This window comes from Mixophyes fleayi, chromosome 1, assembly GCF_038048845.1.
Source record: "Mixophyes fleayi isolate aMixFle1 chromosome 1, aMixFle1.hap1, whole genome shotgun sequence".
In the NCBI taxonomy this organism is placed as follows: domain Eukaryota; kingdom Metazoa; phylum Chordata; class Amphibia; order Anura; family Limnodynastidae; genus Mixophyes; species Mixophyes fleayi.
In genome coordinates, this window is record NC_134402.1 from 286,210,853 (window position 1) to 286,232,702 (window position 21,850).

Below are 21,850 nucleotides of genomic sequence, written 5' to 3' on the forward strand. Positions count from 1 at the left end.
GTTTCCGCAGCGCCGTACACAGCACAAACAGTACACTATACAGGGTAAAACAATACAGAACAATAAACACAAAGTACCAGAACTTCAGAAACTCCAGGTAGGAAAATACTGTAAAGACAGAGCGGAATAACAGGTGTGGAGACAGGAGGGGAGAGGGGCCCTGCTCATACGAGCTTACATCCTAAGGGAGGGTAAACAAAATCAGGCACAAGAGGGAGCCAGTGAAGCAAAGGGGAGAGTAAAAAGGAGACAGGGGAGAAACAGAAGAGGTGATAGGTTAAGTGGATGGTTGGTAGGCCTTAAGTAACACGTGAGTTTTAAGTGCCCTCTTGAAGGAGCACAGATTGGGTGAGAGACAGATGGAGCGAGGGAGGTCGTTCCAGTGAAGGGGGGCAGCACGGGAAAAGTCTTGCATTCTAGAATGGGAAGAGGTAATCAGAGTGGAGGAGATGCGGCGATCATTGGCCGAGCGCAGGGAGCGCAAGTTAAATACTGGCTGATTTTTCATGTAGCACACAAATACTTGATAGCTTATTTGTACACTGAAATTTAAAGTTGATATTTGTGTGCGCCATGAAAAAACATCATTCTGGAATCAGACCCTAAATTAGCAGTTTGTTAATTAGAATGAGAACCAGTATAGGCCAATGTCATGAAGCCCAAGTGAATGCAGTTTTTGTATGGGAAGGAATTATCAGTGTCATATGCAGCAGAGAGGTCAAGAAGAATTAGAATCATGTGGTGGCCTTAGATTTAGCACTAAAATTTATGACATCTAATGTTGGGTTTAGTTGTCCTATTAGTCATAATTTTCACTACACATTTTACTATATTTTAGTGTTACTTTCACGCAAGTTAGTTTGATTGTCAATGCTGAAGTGGAGATATTCACACTAATTAATTGGGTGTTTTCCATTTACACCACAAAGACCTGTTAATATCTTGGATCCTACCTTCAATTATTAAATTGTACTAACATCTTATGTGGAAGGGAGAACTGTACCACACTCTTAACAAAAACAATATAATGTGTTTCATTAGATGTGGCTAATCCTCAGTGGTTAAATTCCTTTTGTATCTTACATCTTTAAAAAATGTTTTACTTTTTCCTAATTTATTTTCAAATTATAGTTCTCTTAAAAAAGAACTTTCAGAAAAATGTTTGGTGGTCATTATTTTTATTACGTTTTCCTAAAGAAATGTGTTGACAAGCAATTTCCATCCCCTTCTATGTGGGTCATTAAAAATCAACAATCGGAAAAAACAATAGAAAAGAACAGCTCACAAAAACAGAACAAATACAAAACTATTTCTTGTAAAAAAAAAACAAAATAAAATTTTGCAAATATTTTTTAATAAAATAACATTATTTTTTTAAATAAACTTTATAGGAATAAAACACACCACACAGAAGAAGAAAAATAACAGTTCATTTATATTTTATAATGTAGTGAATTAAAATTTGGGGTATCTTTTCATTAAGTTTATTTAAAAATAGGTGTTTTAATTTTTTATTTTTTGGTATGAAGGCCAATCTTTTTAACTAGACCTGGGGGGCCTTGAAGAGCCTGACATCTGTCAATGCTGGACTGGTAACTTTCATGAGTGGTATGCATGCATATTTATAACCCATTTTCATTCTAATATTATTTTATTTTTTTACAGGACTCTGACAGTTTCTGACAGTCCTTTAACTTCCTATGAGTCACTGTATTTAAAAGTTTCACATAGAGGAATTGTGGTGGGGACGATCATGAACCCAAGATTGACAAAGAGGGTCAAGTGTGCTAGAGTCACACAACAATTTCCAATGTCCAAATAAAACATAAATTTGAAACTATATTGATATATAATATATATATACACACTACATGGCCAAAAGTATATGAACACCTGAATAACACCTCCATTTATTTGTTGCACATCTCATTATAAAACCATGGACATTAATTTGGAATGGATCTTCCCTTTGCTGCTATAACAGCTTCCACTCTGGTAAGGCTTTACACTAGATTTTAGAACATGGTTGTGGGGATTCGCACCCATACAGCCACAAAAGTACTTGATAAGGCCTGCCTCGCAGTTTTCGTTCCAATTCATCCCAAATATGTTATACATAGTTGATGAGGTTGAAAAAAGACACCAGTCCATCAAGTTCAACCTATTTTGGATCTCCTGCGATCCTGCACTTATATTTGAAATTAATCCAGAGTAGGCAACCGCCCATCTGTTTCAATTTTGAAAATCCCCCCAGACTCAATATTGCAATCCAATTTTTACCCTATATCCACTACTATTCTTTATTTTAAATTAATGGTCGTATCCCTGGATACACCTTTCCACTAAAAATTTGTCTAACCCTTTCTTAAACATATCTATTGAATCTGCCATCACAACCTTCCCTGGCAATGAATTCCATATCTTGACTGCCCTTACTGTAAAGAACCCCTTCCTTTGCTGGTTGTGAAATTTCCTCTCCTCTAACCTTAGGGGATGACCACGTGTCCTGTGTATGGTCCTTGGGGTAAAAAGTTCCCATGAAAGCTCTCTGTATTGACCCCTAATGTATTTGTACATAGTAATCATATCTCCCCTTAGACGCCTCTTTTCTAAAGTAAACATGCCTAAACTGGCTAACCTTTCCTCATAACTTAATGACTCCATACCCTTTATCAATTTTGTCGCCCTTCTCTGAACCCTTTCTAGTTCTAAATTATCTTTTTTATAGAGTGGTGCCCAGAACTGTACTGCATATTCAAGATGAGGTCTTACCAACGATTTATACAGTGGCAAAATTACACTGTCTTCCCTTGTATCTATGCCCCTTTTTATGCATGCCAATACTTTGTTTGCCCTTGCAGCTGCTGCTTGACATTGAGCACTATTGCTAAGTCTACTGTCTACGAGCACTCCCAAATCCTTTTCCATTATAGATTCTCCCAAATTAATTCCATTTAATTTATAGATTGCATTCTTGTTTTTGATCCCTGAATGCATAACCTTACATTTATCTGTGTTAAACCTCATATTCCATTTAGCCGCCCAATCCTCCAGTTTATTTAAGTCCCTCTGTAGAGAAGCTACATCTTGCTCTGATTTTATTACCTTATAGAGTTTAGTGTCATCTGCAAAAATAGAAACTTTACTCTCTAAACCATCACCAAGGTCATTAATAAATATATTAAAAAGGAGTGGTCCCAGCACGGAACCTTGAGGTACTCTACTTAAGACCTTTGACCAATTAGAAAATGTTCCATTTATCACAACTCTCTGTTCCCTATTCTCTAACCAGTTTTTGATCCAAGTACAAATTTTGATTTCTAGACCCAGTTCCCTTATTTTGTAAACCAACCTCTTGTGTGGCACTGTATCAAAGGCCTTTGCAAAATCTAAGTAGACCACATCTACTGTCCTGCCCTGGTCTAAGTTCCTACTAACTTCCTCGTAGAAACTAATTAGATTAGTTTGACATGACCTATCCCTCACAAATCCATGTTGATTCCCACTAATAATTTTATTGCGTACCAAGTAATCCTGAATACTGTCCCTTAAAATACCTTCCAGTAGTTTCCCCACTATTGATGTCAGGCTTACAGGTCTATAATTCTCTGATTGTGATCTCGTCCCCTTTTTAAACAACGGCACCACATCTGCTATTCGCCAATCCCTTGGTACTGAGCCTGATGAGATTGAATCTCTGAAAATTAAGAATAGTGGTCTAGCTATTTCCGAGTTTAACTCCATAAGGACCCTTGGGTGTATGCCATCTGGACCTGGAGCTTTATTTATCTTAATATTCTTCTGTCGCCTTTGGACTTCTTCCTCTGACAACCAAGTATTAATTAATGGCAAGGTTCCATTTCCATTTTTATGTATTACTCCTGCCATTTGTTCCTCTCTGGTAAATACTGAAGAAAGGAACGTGTTTAATATCTCTGCTTTTTCCTTAGTATCATTTATCAATTCAACCATCTCACTTCTTAGGGGTCCTATATTATCTTTTTTAATCCTTTTGCCATTTATATACTTAAAAAACTTTTTGGGGTTTGTCTTACTTTCTTTTGCAACGTGCCTTTCATTTTCTAATTTATCCAATCTAATTTCCTTTTTGCATGTTTTATTACATTCCTTGTACCTATGGAAGGACTCCTCTGACCCTTCAGATTTAAACAATTTAAATGCACGCTTCTTCCTTTGCATTTCTTCCCTTACCTTTTTATTTAGCCACATTGGTTTAGACTTAATTCTTTTACATTTATTTCCCATAGGAATGAACTTATACGTGTATGTTTCCAACAACATTTTAAAGACAGCCCACATTTCTTCCGTATTTTTTCCTTCAAAGGCTTTGTCCCAGTCTATGCTCTTTATAGACTCCTTTAGCATATTAAAATTTGCCTTTTTAAAGTTTAAAGTCCTAGTTGATCCCTTATACTGTTGTTTCTGGAAACTAATTTCAAATGAGACCATATTATGATCACTGTTTCCCAAGTGCTCCTTTACTTGAATATTTGATATTACGTCTACATTGTTTGTTATTACTAGGTCCAGTATAGTCCGGTTCCTAGTTGGTTCCTCAACTAATTGGGACATGTAATGGTCTTTTAGCGTGCTCAGAAACCTATTTCCCCTAGCTGTACTGCAGGTCTCAGTACTCCAATCAATGTCCGGATAATTAAAATCCCCCATAATTAAAATTTGACCTAGTTGTGTAGCCTTTTCAATTTGCTGTAGAAGTTGGGCTTCCTCAATCATACTAATATCTGGCGGTTTATAGCATATCCCTATCAAAAACTTGTCTGAACTTTTTCCTCTGCTGGATATTTCCACCCACAATGCCTCTATATTATCACCAATATTCTCGTATATAACTTCCTGAATACTTGGTTTTAATTCTGGCTTAATATAAAGACATACTCCTCCTCCCCTTTTATTTACCCTATCCCTCCTGAAGAGAGAATAGCCTTCCAAGTTGACTGCCCAGTCATGTGTATCATCCCACCAGGTCTCAGTAATACCTATAATATCATACTGCTCATTCATTGCTACTAGTTCTAACTCCCCCATTTTACCTGTCAGGCTTCTTGCATTTGCAAGCATACACTTAAGTCTATTGCCTCCCTTAGGTATTTCTTTTTGCTTTAAAAAGGGCCGCTCCTTATCGGCTATGCTTCCCTTTCCCCCCTCTCCACCCCCTTTACTCTTGTTAAATTCCTCCTTACTACTCTCAATGTCTATCCCATAAATACTTGCTTGCCACTCCCCCCGGAGCCTAGTTTAAAATCTCCTCCAACCTTCTAACCATCCTCTCCCCTAGCACTGCAGCCCCCTCCTCATTCAGGTGCAATCCATCACGACAATAAAGATGGCAACTGACCGAGAAATCAGCCCAGTGCTCTAAGAATCCAAAACCCTCCTTCTTACACCAATCTTTTAGCCATGCATTAACCTCCCTAATGTTCAGAGGAGTTGATGTCAGCACTCTATACAGGCCAGTCAAGTTTTCCCCACAAACATTTGTGAAACATTTTTTGATAGACCTTGATTCATTCACAGGGGCATTGTCATGCCGAAATAGGAAAGTGCCTTATTCAAACTGTTGCAGCAAAGTTGTAAGCACACAACTCTCTAGAATGTCATTGTGTACTGTAGCATTATGATTTCCCTTCACTGGAACTACGGGGCTGAAGCTAAACCACAAAAAACAGCATCAGAGCATTATTTCTACTCCACCAAACTCTATATTTGGCATTCAGGTAGGAAGAATTCTCCTGGCATCCATCAAACCCAATTGTGGTGTGCTTTTACACTACTCCAGTGGATGTTTGGTATTGTGCATGGTGAGGTTGTGGCTAGTTGGCCATGGAAACCCAACAGACGACTTTTAAACACTACAGGCTTCATCTCTCTGAGCGTGTGTGGCCTACTTTTTTGAGGCTTAGCTGATGTTGCTCCTAGACATTTCCATTTCACAATAACAGCAATTGCAAGTGACGGGGAATCTCAGACTTTAAACTTGAACAATGTTCAATGTTTAAATTAAGAATAACTTGGAATATACATTGGCATGTGAATGGCAATAACAGATGGTTGTACTTTAGAAATAGCACTATGCCCTACCTTTCATATAATCATCTTCTCAAAAATATAAAGAAGTAAAAAAAATGTGCAGGCAATGGGAAATTACATTAGTGCTCAGATGTATCATCAAACCGAAGACACAGTTGTTTTGAAGATCTTCTGAAATACCAACTCATTTTAGTTGCTGAAAACAGTTTGTTTAACTTTCATCTGTCATTGTTGTTACCATCTCATTCCTCCTTTGGTAATTTTTGTGGTCTCCTTGATTGAAGCAACTACTGTGAACATGGGGCACAAGTGTCCTTGTTCTGTGTACGGAAGTGACCATGATGACAAATGTATACACAGGGCAGACAACTATGCCAATTGCCCAAATGGTACAACAGCAAAGACTTCTCCAGAACCTGAACAGGAAGAATGTTTGGTAAATGTATACGGTGGAGGAACGTCATGGTTCTCAGCTGGTGACTGTCTTAAGATTTCTGCAATGATTAATGCATCTTTCATATAGCTATCTTCAATTGTCTCTCCTCATTCCAACCACACCACACCACTGGCAGAAATGCCAATCTCTCCTATAGTTGCTTTAATATTGTGTGGCTGATAATACTTCTACCTTATATTAGCTACATGCAGTTTCCCAACACCAGTTACAATTATTAGCCTTAAGTTATTCTGTTAGCTTATGAGTCAGTTATTCCCTACACTTCTAAGATTGTAAGCTCGTTCATTCAGGACGATTTATATCTTCTATTCTATGTAATTGTTTGTTATTTATTTGCATCATGATCCCCTCAATGTGCAAGCTGAGTTATAGGAAGACACTTTATAAATAAAAAATAATAATATTAATATTATGAAATGTCTTTAATAGTATTAGATCATAATAAAGGACATTGAAGCTCAAACAAGTAACATTATATAGCTCATTGTAATGTATTTTGCTTTAATTTGGAGGTGCAATTTCAAAGCACTATTCAAAGTAATAATTTGAACTTCCAACCATTAACCCAAACCTAACCTGCCCAAAAATTACAATTGTACCATGAATAAGTTTAAGACCCTTGAACTGACTTAATTCGATTGAACTTTAAAGGGGATTCAATAAATTTCTAAGATCCATTAACCAATAGGCTGACTGAGTTGCAGCCTAGAGTGCATAGTTTTTGGGGTTGCGAGAAGTGAGATTCTACCTGCTTCTGCCCAGAAGGGCCTATCTGCAGTCATCTCCGGTTGGTGTGGACTGAGAGAGTGCCTGCTGATGCTGTGCTTTATCGGGAAGGGACTGAATTCCACCATTCCACACATACTTGTGAGGGTTCATATTGCCTGATGGCTTGGAAGGTGAGGAACTAGTTGTGTCACAATGCGACACAAGTAGTGCGTGGAAGCCAGGCTGCATTGAGTTATATATTATTTCTTCATTGCCCGGCAAGTTACCTTCCCTGCATGTCATTGAGTTGGTGATTGACTGAAAGTCGATACTAATAATAAGTGTGCCCAGGTGCTGCCATGGAAGAAGAATAGGTATGAGAAGCAAGTTTTAATTTAGATTTATTTGAAGAGAGAGAACATAAATGGAGCAGATCATAATAAAGGACTTATAAAATTAGTAGAATATATTATTCTTATTCACTTTTGAATTGACAAAGGTAAATCACATATCACAATCAATATGTTACTATCTGGTTATTAATCTAGGGCACAATGCAGGTATTGAAAAATTCCCTTTTTATGGAGGGGGTAGGGGTCGAGGCTGAAGGAAGGATGACTTTGTTTTTGCCTACCGTGTATTTTCCTGACAGGGAAGGTGAGGGGGCTATGACCATATTAGCCAAGGGTGGCCTAATCCCTTAGGTAGTCACTGTTAATATGTATCTGTTCTTAAAAACATTACTTACAAACATTAACAAGCATTTTTGCTTTCATAGCTTACTTTATAACATATATATATACTGACTCTTTGATTAACTATTAAAAAAAAACTACAAATTTATATTGCTGCAGCATGAAATTTCATATTTTTAAATGAAATTCCTAAAGTTTAATGCACCATAAATTCCGGCATTGCTGCGTTATCTTTCCTCAACATAGGCCCAATCCTGAATGTGACTAGAGATGCTCGGGCTCGGTTTTCTAAAAAGCAAGCCCTCCCAAACTTAGGGAATCCGATTAGGCTCGCGAGCCGGCTTGGTACTTTTGCGCGTCCTCATATCTGAATCGAGGCAAAACGTCATTGTTACGTTGTCGGATCTCACGGGTTTTGGATTCCATAAGTACCTCCCTCCCCAGGAAATCCAGCGCCATTGCTCACACAGAAACATGGGTAGCAGTGTTCTTGTCACTCTCCAGTCTCCAGTGCCACTGCTCAGTGCCATTGCTCATATAGAAACAGGAGGGGTAGCAGTGTTCTTGTCACTTGACTGGAAATGACTGGAATTAATGTTATCGAAGATAATAATAATAATAATAATAATAATAATAATATAGGAACAAAAAAAGAGCCAAATTATGTGATTTTAGAAAAAAAAATAGGGATCCAAAACCAAAACACATAAGGGCTGTTTTGTCAAAACCAAAACCAAAACCAAAACACGAAGATAATCCATATCCAAAACCAAAATCAAAACACGGGGGTCAGTGAACATCTCTAAATGTGACTATAACAGAAATCAGAGCTTAGTTTAAATGGGCTTAGCTCAACTTTAGTGCTACATAAAAACAATTTTTATTTATAAAGCCTACCTTGGAACAAACTTGTATAAATTATGTAGAGCATAAAGATATGAAACATCCTGGATACTCATCTCTTCATTAGCCCTGTATTATTATGCTTACACTACAGATATAGGCTTTAAACTGATGTACAGACAAGCTACAGTAGTGTTCTACTATATGGAACTATACAGAACATAAATGAACAATATTAATTTAAATGTTTTCTGTAGCCTTCTCTAGACTGGTTTATATTTAATAGGAAAAATATACAGGTTTAAAACCATTTTTTTTATTTTGCATTGTAAATGTAACTGGCAAGAAGAGGCCAGTTTTGTACCCAGGTGGCACTACTGTGAAAACAAAGCGTCTGGGTCTTGTAGATGCCAGATTTCTCTATTGGTCACCAACAAGGGCTGATGGCAGCAGAATAACCCAGGTGTCCCTTCTGGAACAGAAATATAATCTGGATCTTCAAGCTCCCAGGCATATCCAGTGATGAATAACCATAATACAAAACTCTACATGGCATAGGGCATAACAGAATTGAGTGGTGTGCTACAGTGCTAGCAGTAATAAGACTCAGGGCCAAACGAGAATGTTACAGCTGCATGCAATAGTAAGTTTGAAAACCTGCATAAGGATATTACTGTATGTGTATGAAAGTCAGTGTAATAAAAATCAGCAGGTGGATTATTGGTGTTGAGCATCAAACATTTACATATCTTGCATACTGCATTAGAATTAGAAAGCAGTGTTTAGTGAACTTACTGACAAATAGTGTAAAGTTGTATTCAAAAAACAAGACTGATTTCATATTCGTAAATGTTCTAAGGTAAACACTGCACAGTAGACAGACAGACATGCCGACAAATTAATTAACGGGAAGATTGTTCAGCTTTCTTTTGCTACCGTCCTCTATTCCTTCTGAAACTTTTTTATATCGCATCATATTTGTAAAGAAATATGGCCTGTAAGTGTGCATTTATAACACAATGTGGTTGTTTTAATGGAACTCCCAGTCAGCCCTGTACTAAAATGCTGTCACCATTGATCGTGAATATCCAGATCTGAGGTTCTTAGGTTAATATTTGTGGCATTGAGTGTTTTCTGCTTAGTAAACCCAGCTCTTATTGTAACTGAATAAATGTAAAATACTGTAAAATTTAGTCCATAACCGACGAGTCATTAAGGAATATAAAGTGGAAGCAATTTGCGTTTTTTAAAAATGGACGGAAAATAGAAGCAGATACACCCGTATTCAGCAAAAATAGGATCTCAAGAAACATTTATAGTTGAATATGGGAGTATGTACACTCTGCCTATATGGCACTTGCTGTATGCAGTCTGATACAACAAAGAATGCATATGCATATACAAAGCCCCATTAAAATGCACAGATTGAAAAAAATATTAAATATATTAACATATGTTAATATTATAATCATTAATGAAAAGCATGTCAAAAAAAAATTCTTCAGTTTTTTCCTCAAGAAATACATTTATCAGGATATTTTTAATGTCTACTGTACATAAATGAATTTTTCCAGTTGCTCTTGTTTGTAAACACATGTTTTAGCATGCATATGTGACCATCATCACCATAAATCGGCACTTACACCTGTCCTGTAGCTGATCAAAGTGATACGGCTGAAAATCATGTATCTCAGAGATGCCCAGAATTTGAATCGGATGGATGTGTGTGAGCTCAACCTTGGCAATCCCTTAATATACATTGACTACCTTCCCTCCCCAAAATGTCCTTTGCGCTGGAAGATGAATTGGATGTACTTGCGTTCACTGGAGTATAGTTCCCTTAAATAAGCCAGAGCAATTTTAATAATAAAAATACAGCACATATCAACATCTATAGTCCTTACTGAATCAGGCCCAGTATAACTTAATTATAGCTAGTAATTAATTTTTCTTTATTCGTAATGTTAAACATATTCAAATTAGCATGGTATATTTTCTTAATTCAAATATTCATACTGTATTTGTGTTGTGAGATATACAATCAGGTCGCGGACATTTGCATGAAGTTTTAAAATATATATTAGCCTTCAAAAATCTGCCATACAAAAAAAAATCATAAGTCATGCTCTGCTGTGGAGTAATGAGGTCTCCTTGGACTGCGGACTTTTTATTCATCTTCCTTTTCTCCCACCAGCATGCACTTTTTAATCCTTGTGCCAGCAGTGTATTATGTTAAGTGTTATTCCATGTTATACTTTGAACTATGCCTTTCAGTAGTACTACAGTGGTCATGTTCTATTTCATTACCCCCTTAACAACAGCAATAAGAGAGTCGCATCGCAGAGTGACGTCATTTCATCCTGTCGGGATCTTGAGTCATCGCGTTAGTTTCACGTTAGTGAAACTAACAGTGGGCATTAGAAGTGAGCCGGAAATGACAGCATCGCCCTGAAGTTGCCGGGGTAAGTGTTGTCGGGGTTTAGGCCATCGGGGAAGCGAGTACCACTGAATCAGTCATGGATAGGTAAATTATCATTGTAAGGCTGGGTACACAATGTGCTCTTCATCTGTCATGACCATGGGCTGAATAGATCGTGACTCAGAATTTGAATGACATCGTTCCATCATTGGACGAGATTTTTAGTCCAGTTTAAAAATCAATACAATGTGTTTTGAAATGATAATCCTTCATCGTGCACACTAATGCAAAATTGGGCCAAGCGGTCATTTATCGTGTGACTGGAAAAATAATCGGGTGAAAACCCTGTAGTGTGTAGCCAGTCTAAGTCAACATTGCATTGTGTAGCTGGAAGCTTGCTATTGTTTACATGTCCACAAAGGTCATGCTAATGTGAGGACCAATCAAACATATTCCCCAATGCAAAATAATTCCCTGTCACATTTTACCACCGAACTAAGAAACCAATATTGTTATATTATATTATATTATGCCTGTACACTGATATGTCACAAAATTAAAAGCATTGATTATCTCATTACAACGGCACCTGTCAAGGGGTGGGATATATTATGCAGCAAGTTAACAGTCAGTTTTGAAGTTGATGTGTTGGAAGCAGGAAAAATGGGCAAGCGTAAGGATCTGAGTGACTTTGTCAGGCATCAAATAGTGATGGCTAGACAACTGGGTCAGAATGTGTCCAAAACGTCAAATCATATGGGTGTTCCCTGTATGCAGTGAAGAGTACCTACCTAAAATGGACCAAGGAAGGGCAACCAGTAAACTGTCTGTCTGGTCCATTCCCACAGAAGAGCTACTGTTGCACAAATTGCTGAACAAGTTAATGCTGGTTATGACAGAAAGGTGTCGGAGGACATAGTACATCACAGCTTGCCACATATTGTGTAGCCGAACCCCTGTCCACCGCCGAAAGCACCGATAATGGGCACATGAGCACCAGAACTGGACTATGAAACAATGGAAAAACGTGCCCTGGTCTGATGGATCACATTTTCTTTTACATCATGTGAACAGCTGGGCACATGTGCATCATTTACCTGGGGAAGAGATGGAACCATGATGCACTATGAAAAGAAAGCAAACCAGTGGAGTTAGTGTGATTCTCTGGGCAATGTTCTGCCGGGCAACCTTGGGTTCTGGAATTCATATGAATGTTACTTTGACACGTAACACCTACCTAAAAAATTTTGCAGACTAAGTACAAGCCTTCATGGCAACGATATTCCCTGATGGCAGTGACCTCTTTCAGCAGAATAATGTGCCCTGCCACATTGCAAAAATTGTTCAGGAATAATTTGAGGATAATGACAAAGTGTTAAAGGTGTTGACTTGGCCTCCAAATTCCCCAGATCTCAAGCCGAACCTGTGGGATGTGCTGGAAAAACAAGTATGAGTCATAGAGGCCCCATCTCACAACTTAAAGGACTGTCACGGGTTCTGATGTTAGAAAAGACCTTGAAGCCTGCTCAGGTGTTGTTTACCCTCCGAGAGGTGCGAAGTCTAACGGACAGAGAGATGTTCACCAGGGATTCCCGCAAGAAAATATGGACTTGGCTGCTCTCTAACCGCAGGTTGCGGTCCTCTAGGGGGCACAGAGAAGGCTAAGGACAACCAGCAGACAACAGGAACGACAAACTAAGCAAGAGCACCAGAAGGTAAGTACATAGGACCATAAATCTGGGAAGCAAGGTAGGATGAACAGCAGATTACTGGAGCGCTGAGATCCTAGTGGGTTGTAAAGCCTGGGTACAGGATCGATGAAGATGCGCGGTGTTCTGTGGAACAGGAAACAAGTCTTGGAGACACAGGCAGATGCAGTGTCGGACTGGCCCACAGGATTACCGGAAAAATCACCGGTAGGCCCCTCTGCCTTACGGACACACCCCCTTCTAGAAGTGGGCAGAGCCCATTCAGCTCACATGTTTGGTATCCCTGCTGCCCTCCCCGGCGTCCCTGCTGCTGTGTGTACAGAGTTCATCTCATCCGCTTGTTAAAAACCTTTGTAATCATTCTCACTGCTGGCCTGGTGTGGAGAGTTCCCCAATCACCATCCTGAAATCACCCGTGTTACATGCAGTATGTGTGCCCAGATCCTGCCAGCGTGTTAGACAGAGGAGCGTGTGCCTGCTGGGAGACCAGGTCCAGGGATTCTTGTCAGATATTTCCAGATAAGGTTTGACCACAGGGAACAGTTCCCCCTACGCACATCAGACTTCTTGTCAGTAAGTGTGTTACACACAAACTGTCTGAGAGTGAGCGGAATAATAAAGGGAATACTCGTAGAATATTTAACTTAAACCAGGAATTAATGAATGGCTGCTGAACATACGTATCCTGTCATCCAGCCGGCAGCCACATTCTGGATCAAAGGGGGGGTCAGCTCACCTGGTGCTCGGCGTCCCTGCTGCTACAGATGACTGGCTGCAGTCATCTTTCAAATGCGATCGCAGCTGCGATCATGTGACCTGCCCCTCCTCCTCCTGTCTTATGCTCCCGCCGCCGCTGAAGGACTAAGGAGCAGAGGCTGCATCAATCAAAATATGGGTAAGTAGATTTTCTTATTTTTATTTAATATTATTGGATATGTCTTTTAATTTCCTCCAAATTCCAGGACTTTCACTTGACACAGAATTATCTTATATATATATCCTCCATCTGTTCTAGCTACTGGGTATGCAGAGGCTTACTGCAGAGAATATATATATATATATATATATATATATATATATATATATATTAGTGTCATGCCATGGAATAGTGCTCTCTCAATTCGCGCACACACTAATATATATATATATATATATATATATATATATATATATTAGTGTGTGCGCGAATTGAGAGAGCACTATTCCATGGCATATGTGAATTGGGGGGCACTATTGAGGATATAATTTGAATTGGGGACACTACTGTGGGCATAATATGAATTGGGGACAGTATTACGTGGCATATGTGAATTTCAGGTACTACTGTGTGGCATAACATTGTTTGGGGCACTACTGTGTGGAGTAACATTGTTTTGGGGGCACTACTATGTGGCATGGGGGGCTGCCTATCTATACTAAACTATAGTGAGGGGGGGGCTGCCTATGCTAAACAATAATTAGAAGGGGCTGCCTTTGCTAAACTATAGGGAGGGGGGCTGTACAGAGAACACTATAGAGAGGGGGTGATGGGACCTTTAATTTAATGCTGGGGTGGTTTGGGTCTATAATTGAATGTAGGACTGAGTGTGGGGAGGAGGGCTATCTATTAAATGTGAATATTAATATTTAATGTGGGAAATGGATGTATTAAACGTAAATGCTATTAATTTCTTGCTGGGGCTGTTTGGAGGGAGGGTAATAGGTTTATTTATTAAATGGGAATAGTATTAATTTAATGTTGGGGTCGGTTGGAGGGAAATAGATCTATTTATCAAATGTGAGTACGATTACTTTAATGTTGGGGCTGGAGAGAGGCCTATTTATTAAATGTGGGTGCTGTTGATTTAATAGCGGGGATGGGTGGTGTTTTCTAAATGTATCCATTATTTGTTCCAAATAGGACCCTCAACATTCCAGGATACAGACAAGCCGCAACTAAAGAAACCAGAAGCCACAGGTGGTAAAAGTGACAACAACAGGTAGGACAGTCTGTCAAATGTTCTGAGTCTAGTGCAAGCTTAGCTAACCTGTGGCACTCCAAGTGTTGTGAAACTACAAGTTCCAGCATACCCTCCCAGCAATAAGCTACTATATACTACTGTTCTACCCAATCTAAGGGGCAGGTCAAGACTGTGTACTCTATATACACACTGCATTCTTTATATACTACACTATGGTACTAGCTGTCCTTCGTGAGCTGACCACTCCCCCTCTAGTGTCTGGTCCCGCCTCTATGATGGCCGGCCACACCCCCCCTGGTGGGCCCCTAGCGTTGCAGTCCCCCGGTGGGCCCTTCATGCCCCAGTCCGACACTGGGCAGATGGTGAAGCGATGAGCTCCCGAGCACAGAAGTGCTGAGACCATAGTGTGCAGTACAGCCTGGTAGCAAGATGGATGATGATGCACAATGTACTGCAGTATAGTCACAGGTCTTGATCATGGAACAGTTAACACAGGTTCAAACAGAGACGCGATGAACTGCAGAGAACTGGAGCGCTGAGATCACGGTGTGCAGTCTAGCCTAGGAGCAGTATTGATGATGATGCGCAATGTTCTTCAGTACAGCCACAGGTCTTGATCATGGATCAGGCAACACAAGTTTAAACAGAGAGGCAATGAATTGCAGGGAAATGGAACGCTGAGATTCCGGTGGGCAGTATAGCCTGATGTAGAATCAATGATGATGCGCGACGTTTTGTAGTGTAGCCACAGGTCTTGATCATGGAACAAGTAACACAAGATAGCTCGGTGCTGACAGAGGCAATCAGTAGTTACAAAGGACTGCGTTCACCCAGACCTGAAGATCTGACAACGGAAGATAGGAGAAAGTGCCTTAAATAGTGAACTGATCTATGATCAGCCAATGCAAGTCCAGGAGAGGTTTGAAAGTGCCGAGTTTGCACATGCACAGCAATGCCGGCAAAATAGTGTCAGAGAGTAGAGGAACGCCGTGCAGCCCAAGAGGTAGCGGTAGTCAAGGGAAACCGATATGTCAGCCGTCCTGAACAGAATAGCAGGTGAGATGTGTGATAGACTTCAAGGATCTGCTGCTGGTGTCTTGGTGCCAGATACCACAGGGCACTTTCAGAGGACTTGTCACATCTGTTTTGGTGGCACGTGAGGGACCTTCACAATATTAGGCAGGTGGTTGTAAAGTTGTGGCTGATTGTTGTAAATATAATTAGATGATATTGTACGATTGTAATGTCCTGTTATATTATATATATTTCAATATAGGTTTTAAATGATAACAGTGAAAGACTGTAATGTTATGAGCTCAGTCATATCTCTATGCAAACCAGATGAAAGTTGAAAGTTTTGTGTATTTAAGATCCAGACATTTTGTTCCTAGGTGTAGCCACTGGATTTAATAATTTCAGCCAAGTCATTGTGTATAATATTCTGGGCCACTTGAGATGCACTGATATAGAGCGTGCTGAACACACCCCTGCAGCCTGAGGCTGTTCTAAGAGTATAAAAAGGGGCAACACCGAACAGTAGAGGGCATTCTATCTGGGAGGATCCTGGTGTACGTAACACCAGCACAAACGACTCTGGGCTATGCATCACAATGCAGCTGAAGGAAACTTTACCAGGACATGGTCTGTGTAAGCCAGTTTCTCAGACTGGTGGACACAGGACTATCTAGCTAATTACAGCAGTAACACTGTGGGAGCATAATATTCTGAGGACTCAAGAGAAGCTGTCGAGATTATTACTGTGGGATGCTGACTACAAGAGGCTGCTGAAGTGTATATTTTACTATTTACCTTGTATTTGTGATCCATCTAATGTGCTTGTGCTGTCAATAAACCTATATTTTAGATATATCCTGGCCTGCCCAGATAAGTTGAATCCCGGAGAGTGTAACCAGCATCCCAGCTAAGGGTGGTTTTCTTACATCCGCTTTGACCCTTTAGATACTTGAATTATAAAAAAATAAAGGTGAGCACAGGCAGGGCTGCCAAGAGGAATTCAGGGCCCGGGTACAACAAGTTCATGGGGCCCCCCCTCATAGACGAGTAAGCCCCAAAATTTTTTTAGTGTGTAGTCATATATTCAGGGGCGTGGCAATGCGCCATTGGGGCGTAGCTAGCATCAAAATCACTAGACTCTCAATTGGCCGGAGCGTCACATCTGTGCAAGCACTCCTGACTTTCAGGACATCTACCACCACAGTGTAGTATACAAAGAATGCAGTGTGCACACAAACAGTTCAGTCTTGGCCTACACCTTACATTGGGCACAACATTCACCAAAAATTGCCATTGTCCCTACTAGAATCACAACATTTCACACACTCTGCTGCTCTCTCCTACCTGTTCTTCTCACTTTCTCCACCTGTGGCTGCTGGTTTCTTTAGTTGTGGCTTGTCCGAATCCAGGAATGTTGAAGGACCTATTTTGAAAAAAAAATGGCTACATTTAGAAAATTACAGCCAGCCCCGGCGTTAAATCAATAGCACTCACGATTAATAATTAGGCCTTCCTCCAGCCCCAACATTAAAATAATACTATTCACATTTAATAAATAAACCTATTTCCCTTCCTGCAAACAGCCCCAGCAGTACCTATTTCTTGCAACCATCACTGCCATTAAATAATTCATAGTCACATTTAATAAATAGACCTCATTCTCCCTAAACTCCAACATTCAATAGCCCCCAAACCACCCCATCTTAAATTAATAGTCCCCACCATCACCCTACAAACAAAATAGCACCCATTAATTAGCCACCACCTACCTCACACTCACTACATTGCAACAAGCCCCCTGTGCCATCACGCACAATACTGTGCCCCTTCTTCACAACTACACTGTGCCCCTTATGCTCACACTGCGCCCTCCATGCTGCCTTCCCTCCTTTTTCCCTTTGTGCCTCTCTCCCACTTTTTTTTCCTCCTCTGTTCCTCTTTCCCACTTTTTTTTCTCCTCTGTTCTTCTCTCCCACTTTTTTTTTCCTCCTCTGTTCCTCTTTCCCACTTTTTTTTCCTCCACTGTTCCTCTTTCCCACCTTTTTTTCTCCTCTGTTCCTCTCTCCTTTTTTTCCTCCACTGTTCCTCTTTCCCACTTTTTTTTCCTCCTCTGTTCCTCTTTCCCACTTTTTTTCCTCCACTGTTCCTGTTTCCCACCTTTTTTTCTCCTCTGTTCCTCTTTCCCACCTTTTTTTTCCTCCTCTGTTCCTCTTTCCCACTTTTTTTCCTCCTCTGTTCCTCTTTCCCACTTTTTTTTCCTCCACTGTTCCTCTTTCCCACCTTTTTTTCTCCTCTGTTCCTCTTTCCCACTTTTTTTTTTCCTCTGTTCCTCTCTCCCACTTTTTTTTCCTCCTCTTCTCCTCTTTCCCATTTTTTTCCTCCACTGTTCCTCTTTCCCACCTGTTTTTTTCTCCTCTGTTCCTCTCTTTTTTTTCCTCCACTGTTCCTCTTTCCCACTTTTTTTTTTATTCCCCTGTGGCTCTCTGCTTTTTTTCCTCCTCTGTTTCTCTCTCCCCTTTCTTTATAGTACTGTCCCTCTCTGTTTTCCTCCCCTTGCCTCTCTGTTTCTTTACTTACCTTTTGTCAACTTCTTTCCTTTCTTTTCTTCTTTTCTGTCTCCTCTTCTGTCTTCTTTCTTCATGCTGGCTGCGGCGCTCCTCACTGACTGACGGGCGTGACTTGATGACGTCATGCCCGGCAGTCAGTGTGAATAGAGAAGAGGAGAGGAGGGACACGGCGCCGCGCGATCTCGTGAGTATCAGGGGGTTTTTTTGTTTTTTTTTCTTCCAGCTCCCCCCACCAACGAGGACATACAAATGACTCACAACCCATCTCAGTCAGCAGATAACCACATTCAAATGTATGCAAAACATTGCTACACTGTGATTGCCCTTTGTATATGAGCCCTATTGGTTTCCATTTATATCAAGTTAAATAGAGCATTTGAATCAGTGACTAATATTCTAAAAGGTTTAATAATACATTTTACAATTCAATAGCTTGAATGATTAATATTTTGTGTTTCAACAGCATTGTAGAAAACCTGGAGTATTATGTAATGCTAGCATCTAGCTAAAATATTCTAAATTATGTTTGCATAAAATATATATAGATCCCCTCTTAAATCCCCAATAAAGGTATCCCTTATGTCACTATCTGTAATGGAGGTCCCTCTAAAGCAAAAATAGGTACGCTTAAGAGGCAGCAGTTTCATGTGAGATCCATTAGTTCTTTTGAAAATGCTTCCTGGGCCATGGCTATCACAGAAGGGTGTAGCCAAGAAAATTACATAGCAATCCTAAAGGGACATTTTTCAATCAGTATAAAAGTAAACAACAGATTTCCATAAACAGCGTTGCATAGACCCAGCATCAGTTCTCATTATCTGATACCACAGTAGGCCTTACACCTGCATGTACTTGTCTCATTGCAATCCACTATAAAAGACTGCTTCATGCACACTTGAAGTTGGTTAGGACTATGTAGTGGAGTTTTCTGGTGTGGCTTAGTATAGTGGACTTTTATTTGTATTGAGAGTTATATTTTAGCTTACTCGTTTATAGATACATTAAATGTTTGTGTTTGTAAGATATTTTATGGTCCGCGATAACAGTCCATCTCTCTTTTCATATGCAATGTGCATTTTAATGTGTGTGTTGTTTGTCTTATAAATTTTAACCCAATTTTTTGGGTTAAAATTTGTTGTGAAGTGTTGTGAAGCTTTTCAATCTAATATCTATTAAGATGATTCCTATGTGTTTTGTCACTTCCTCATGTTGCATGTTTATCCAACAGATCCCCAGCCCTCCGGAAACTTTGGAGGCAGGTCACTTTAGGTTCCAGACTGATTTGCAAGGTAAAATCTTTTTCTAATATGGTTTATATCACACTTTTAAAATTCTCTAACATTCTAAAAATACAATTGTTGTTTGATGAAAGTAAAGGCCTGTTTAATTTTTCTAAACATATACAAATGCATGCACCAGACCGTTTGGACTTAAAAAATGTTTACCTTTGAAATCTGCAATTTTGAAATCGGCCTGTAAGGACTTGCCTCTGCCACTTCTGAGATTATCAGATGTGACTTTTATAGCCATTGCACTTAGAAAAATAATGAGGAAGCTTGATTATTAGAGTTTAGGTTAAAATAGATTAAACTAAAGGCTTTCATTGATGTACTTACTACCAGGCCTTAACTGGGACATGTCTGCCTCACCTGAAAAATATTCAGTAATTAAGCATAGTCTGTGTTAATTATATATCTGACTCACTATGTGAATTTTCTTTTCTGCCCAGGTAAAGTACATAAACTAAATGTTGTGTGTTTATTGATTTTAAGGCACTGATTTGTCAATGTTTTCTAATGGAGATACCTTACACTTTCTTTCATTTTGAGGATAAGTGAGAAACAGACACCATTTTAGTAAATAGCTAAATGGTTGTAATTTATTCCAACAGTCTTTATTATCCAGCTGTCAGCTGGGGCACAAAGAAAATGTGGCAAGGATCATTTCACGGAGAAAGATCAAGACATGAAGGAGTTGCCTTTTGCAGCATGTAAGTATCTACAGTTAACAATGTTATTCCTTTTAGGTTATTGGGGGGTCTGCGTTACAGTTAAGACTACAAATTGTAGATTTTACAGCTTGAAATTACAGATGTGTACAAAGTACACACAGTCAAGTAATAATTTGTTTCAAAATGGCCTAAGGTTGATCTCTTTTTCTATAATATTTTAAACAGATAAAGAAGATAGCCATTATGGGTTCCAGCATGATCTGCCTTGCAACACCTCTAACCAATTGAATAAAACCAACATGCATGTGTTTGTAATTTTGTTTTGTTTACAAAGGAATTTATATTTACAGTTTGTTTTTATTTTGATTTTCACTTGATTATTGCAATTGTGTTTATAAATGAGGATCCATGGGCTTCCTCTGTCTGGGCAGTGCAGCTCCCTGTTTGGCCGGGACAGTGAACCAATCAGGGCTCACCTTACGGCCGATTGAATGTTTGACGCCACGGCAAGCCTATCAGGGCATGTCTCCTACGTTGACTCCGCCTGACGTCGGCATACCGCCATTGCCAGTCCGACGCGGAGATCAGGAGAAGAGGACGGTTGACGAGAGACGGCACGGTCAAGCAGAGAGGACAGAAGACGGCAAGTAAAAGACATTGAACACAGAGCGCCCTGTCAGAGCTAGGAGCTACTTGACAATCAGAAGACCGACATGATCAAGAAAGAAGATGGCGACAGAGCGTGGAGGCCGTGGATGTTGGGGAATCCCAATAGACGATCCCCGAAGACCTAGGAGATTGGTAGGCGGTTCTGGGCATCACCTCTCTCGGGCCCCCGCCCGCACACCTTCTCTCTCAGATAAGAGCACAAGGCCCTGCGGTACTTCAGGCACTACACCCGCAGCACATGTAGTGGGCACAAGGTCCTGGCACAGGTAGGCATAGGTAGGGAATTATCTGGCTGCTATGCCCCTACAAAGCAGGCACAAGGCCTATAGGAACAGTGGGCATAAGAGCCCTTAGTTAGAGAGGGGGTACAAGGCCCAGTAGAATAATTTGGACATAAGGCCCAATAGATAGCGAGGGCATAAGAGCCCTTATCAGATTGAGGCGGGGCAATAAGCCCTTAGGTGCAGTGTGAGACCAGAGGATTAACTTCAGGCGATAGGCCTGGGCATCAGTTTGAGCAGAAGGCTCCTGCTATTGTTTTCTATATTAGGCTTATTAACTAGCTAGCGCAAGAGCCTGCCTGTCTCAGACCATTCTGAATAGCAGTAACCTGTTATTGAACTTGTGTGGTGATATAGCATTGTGTATTGTGTTTGGATTGTGTTTAGGAGTCTCTTCCAGGTACGAGATGTCAGGCCCCCATTAAAGGTTGGCTTTTGTTTCCTGTCCTCTCCCTTGTATTTATCCGTTCCTTTGAGGGAGTAGAGAGTTAAATTACATCACATAGG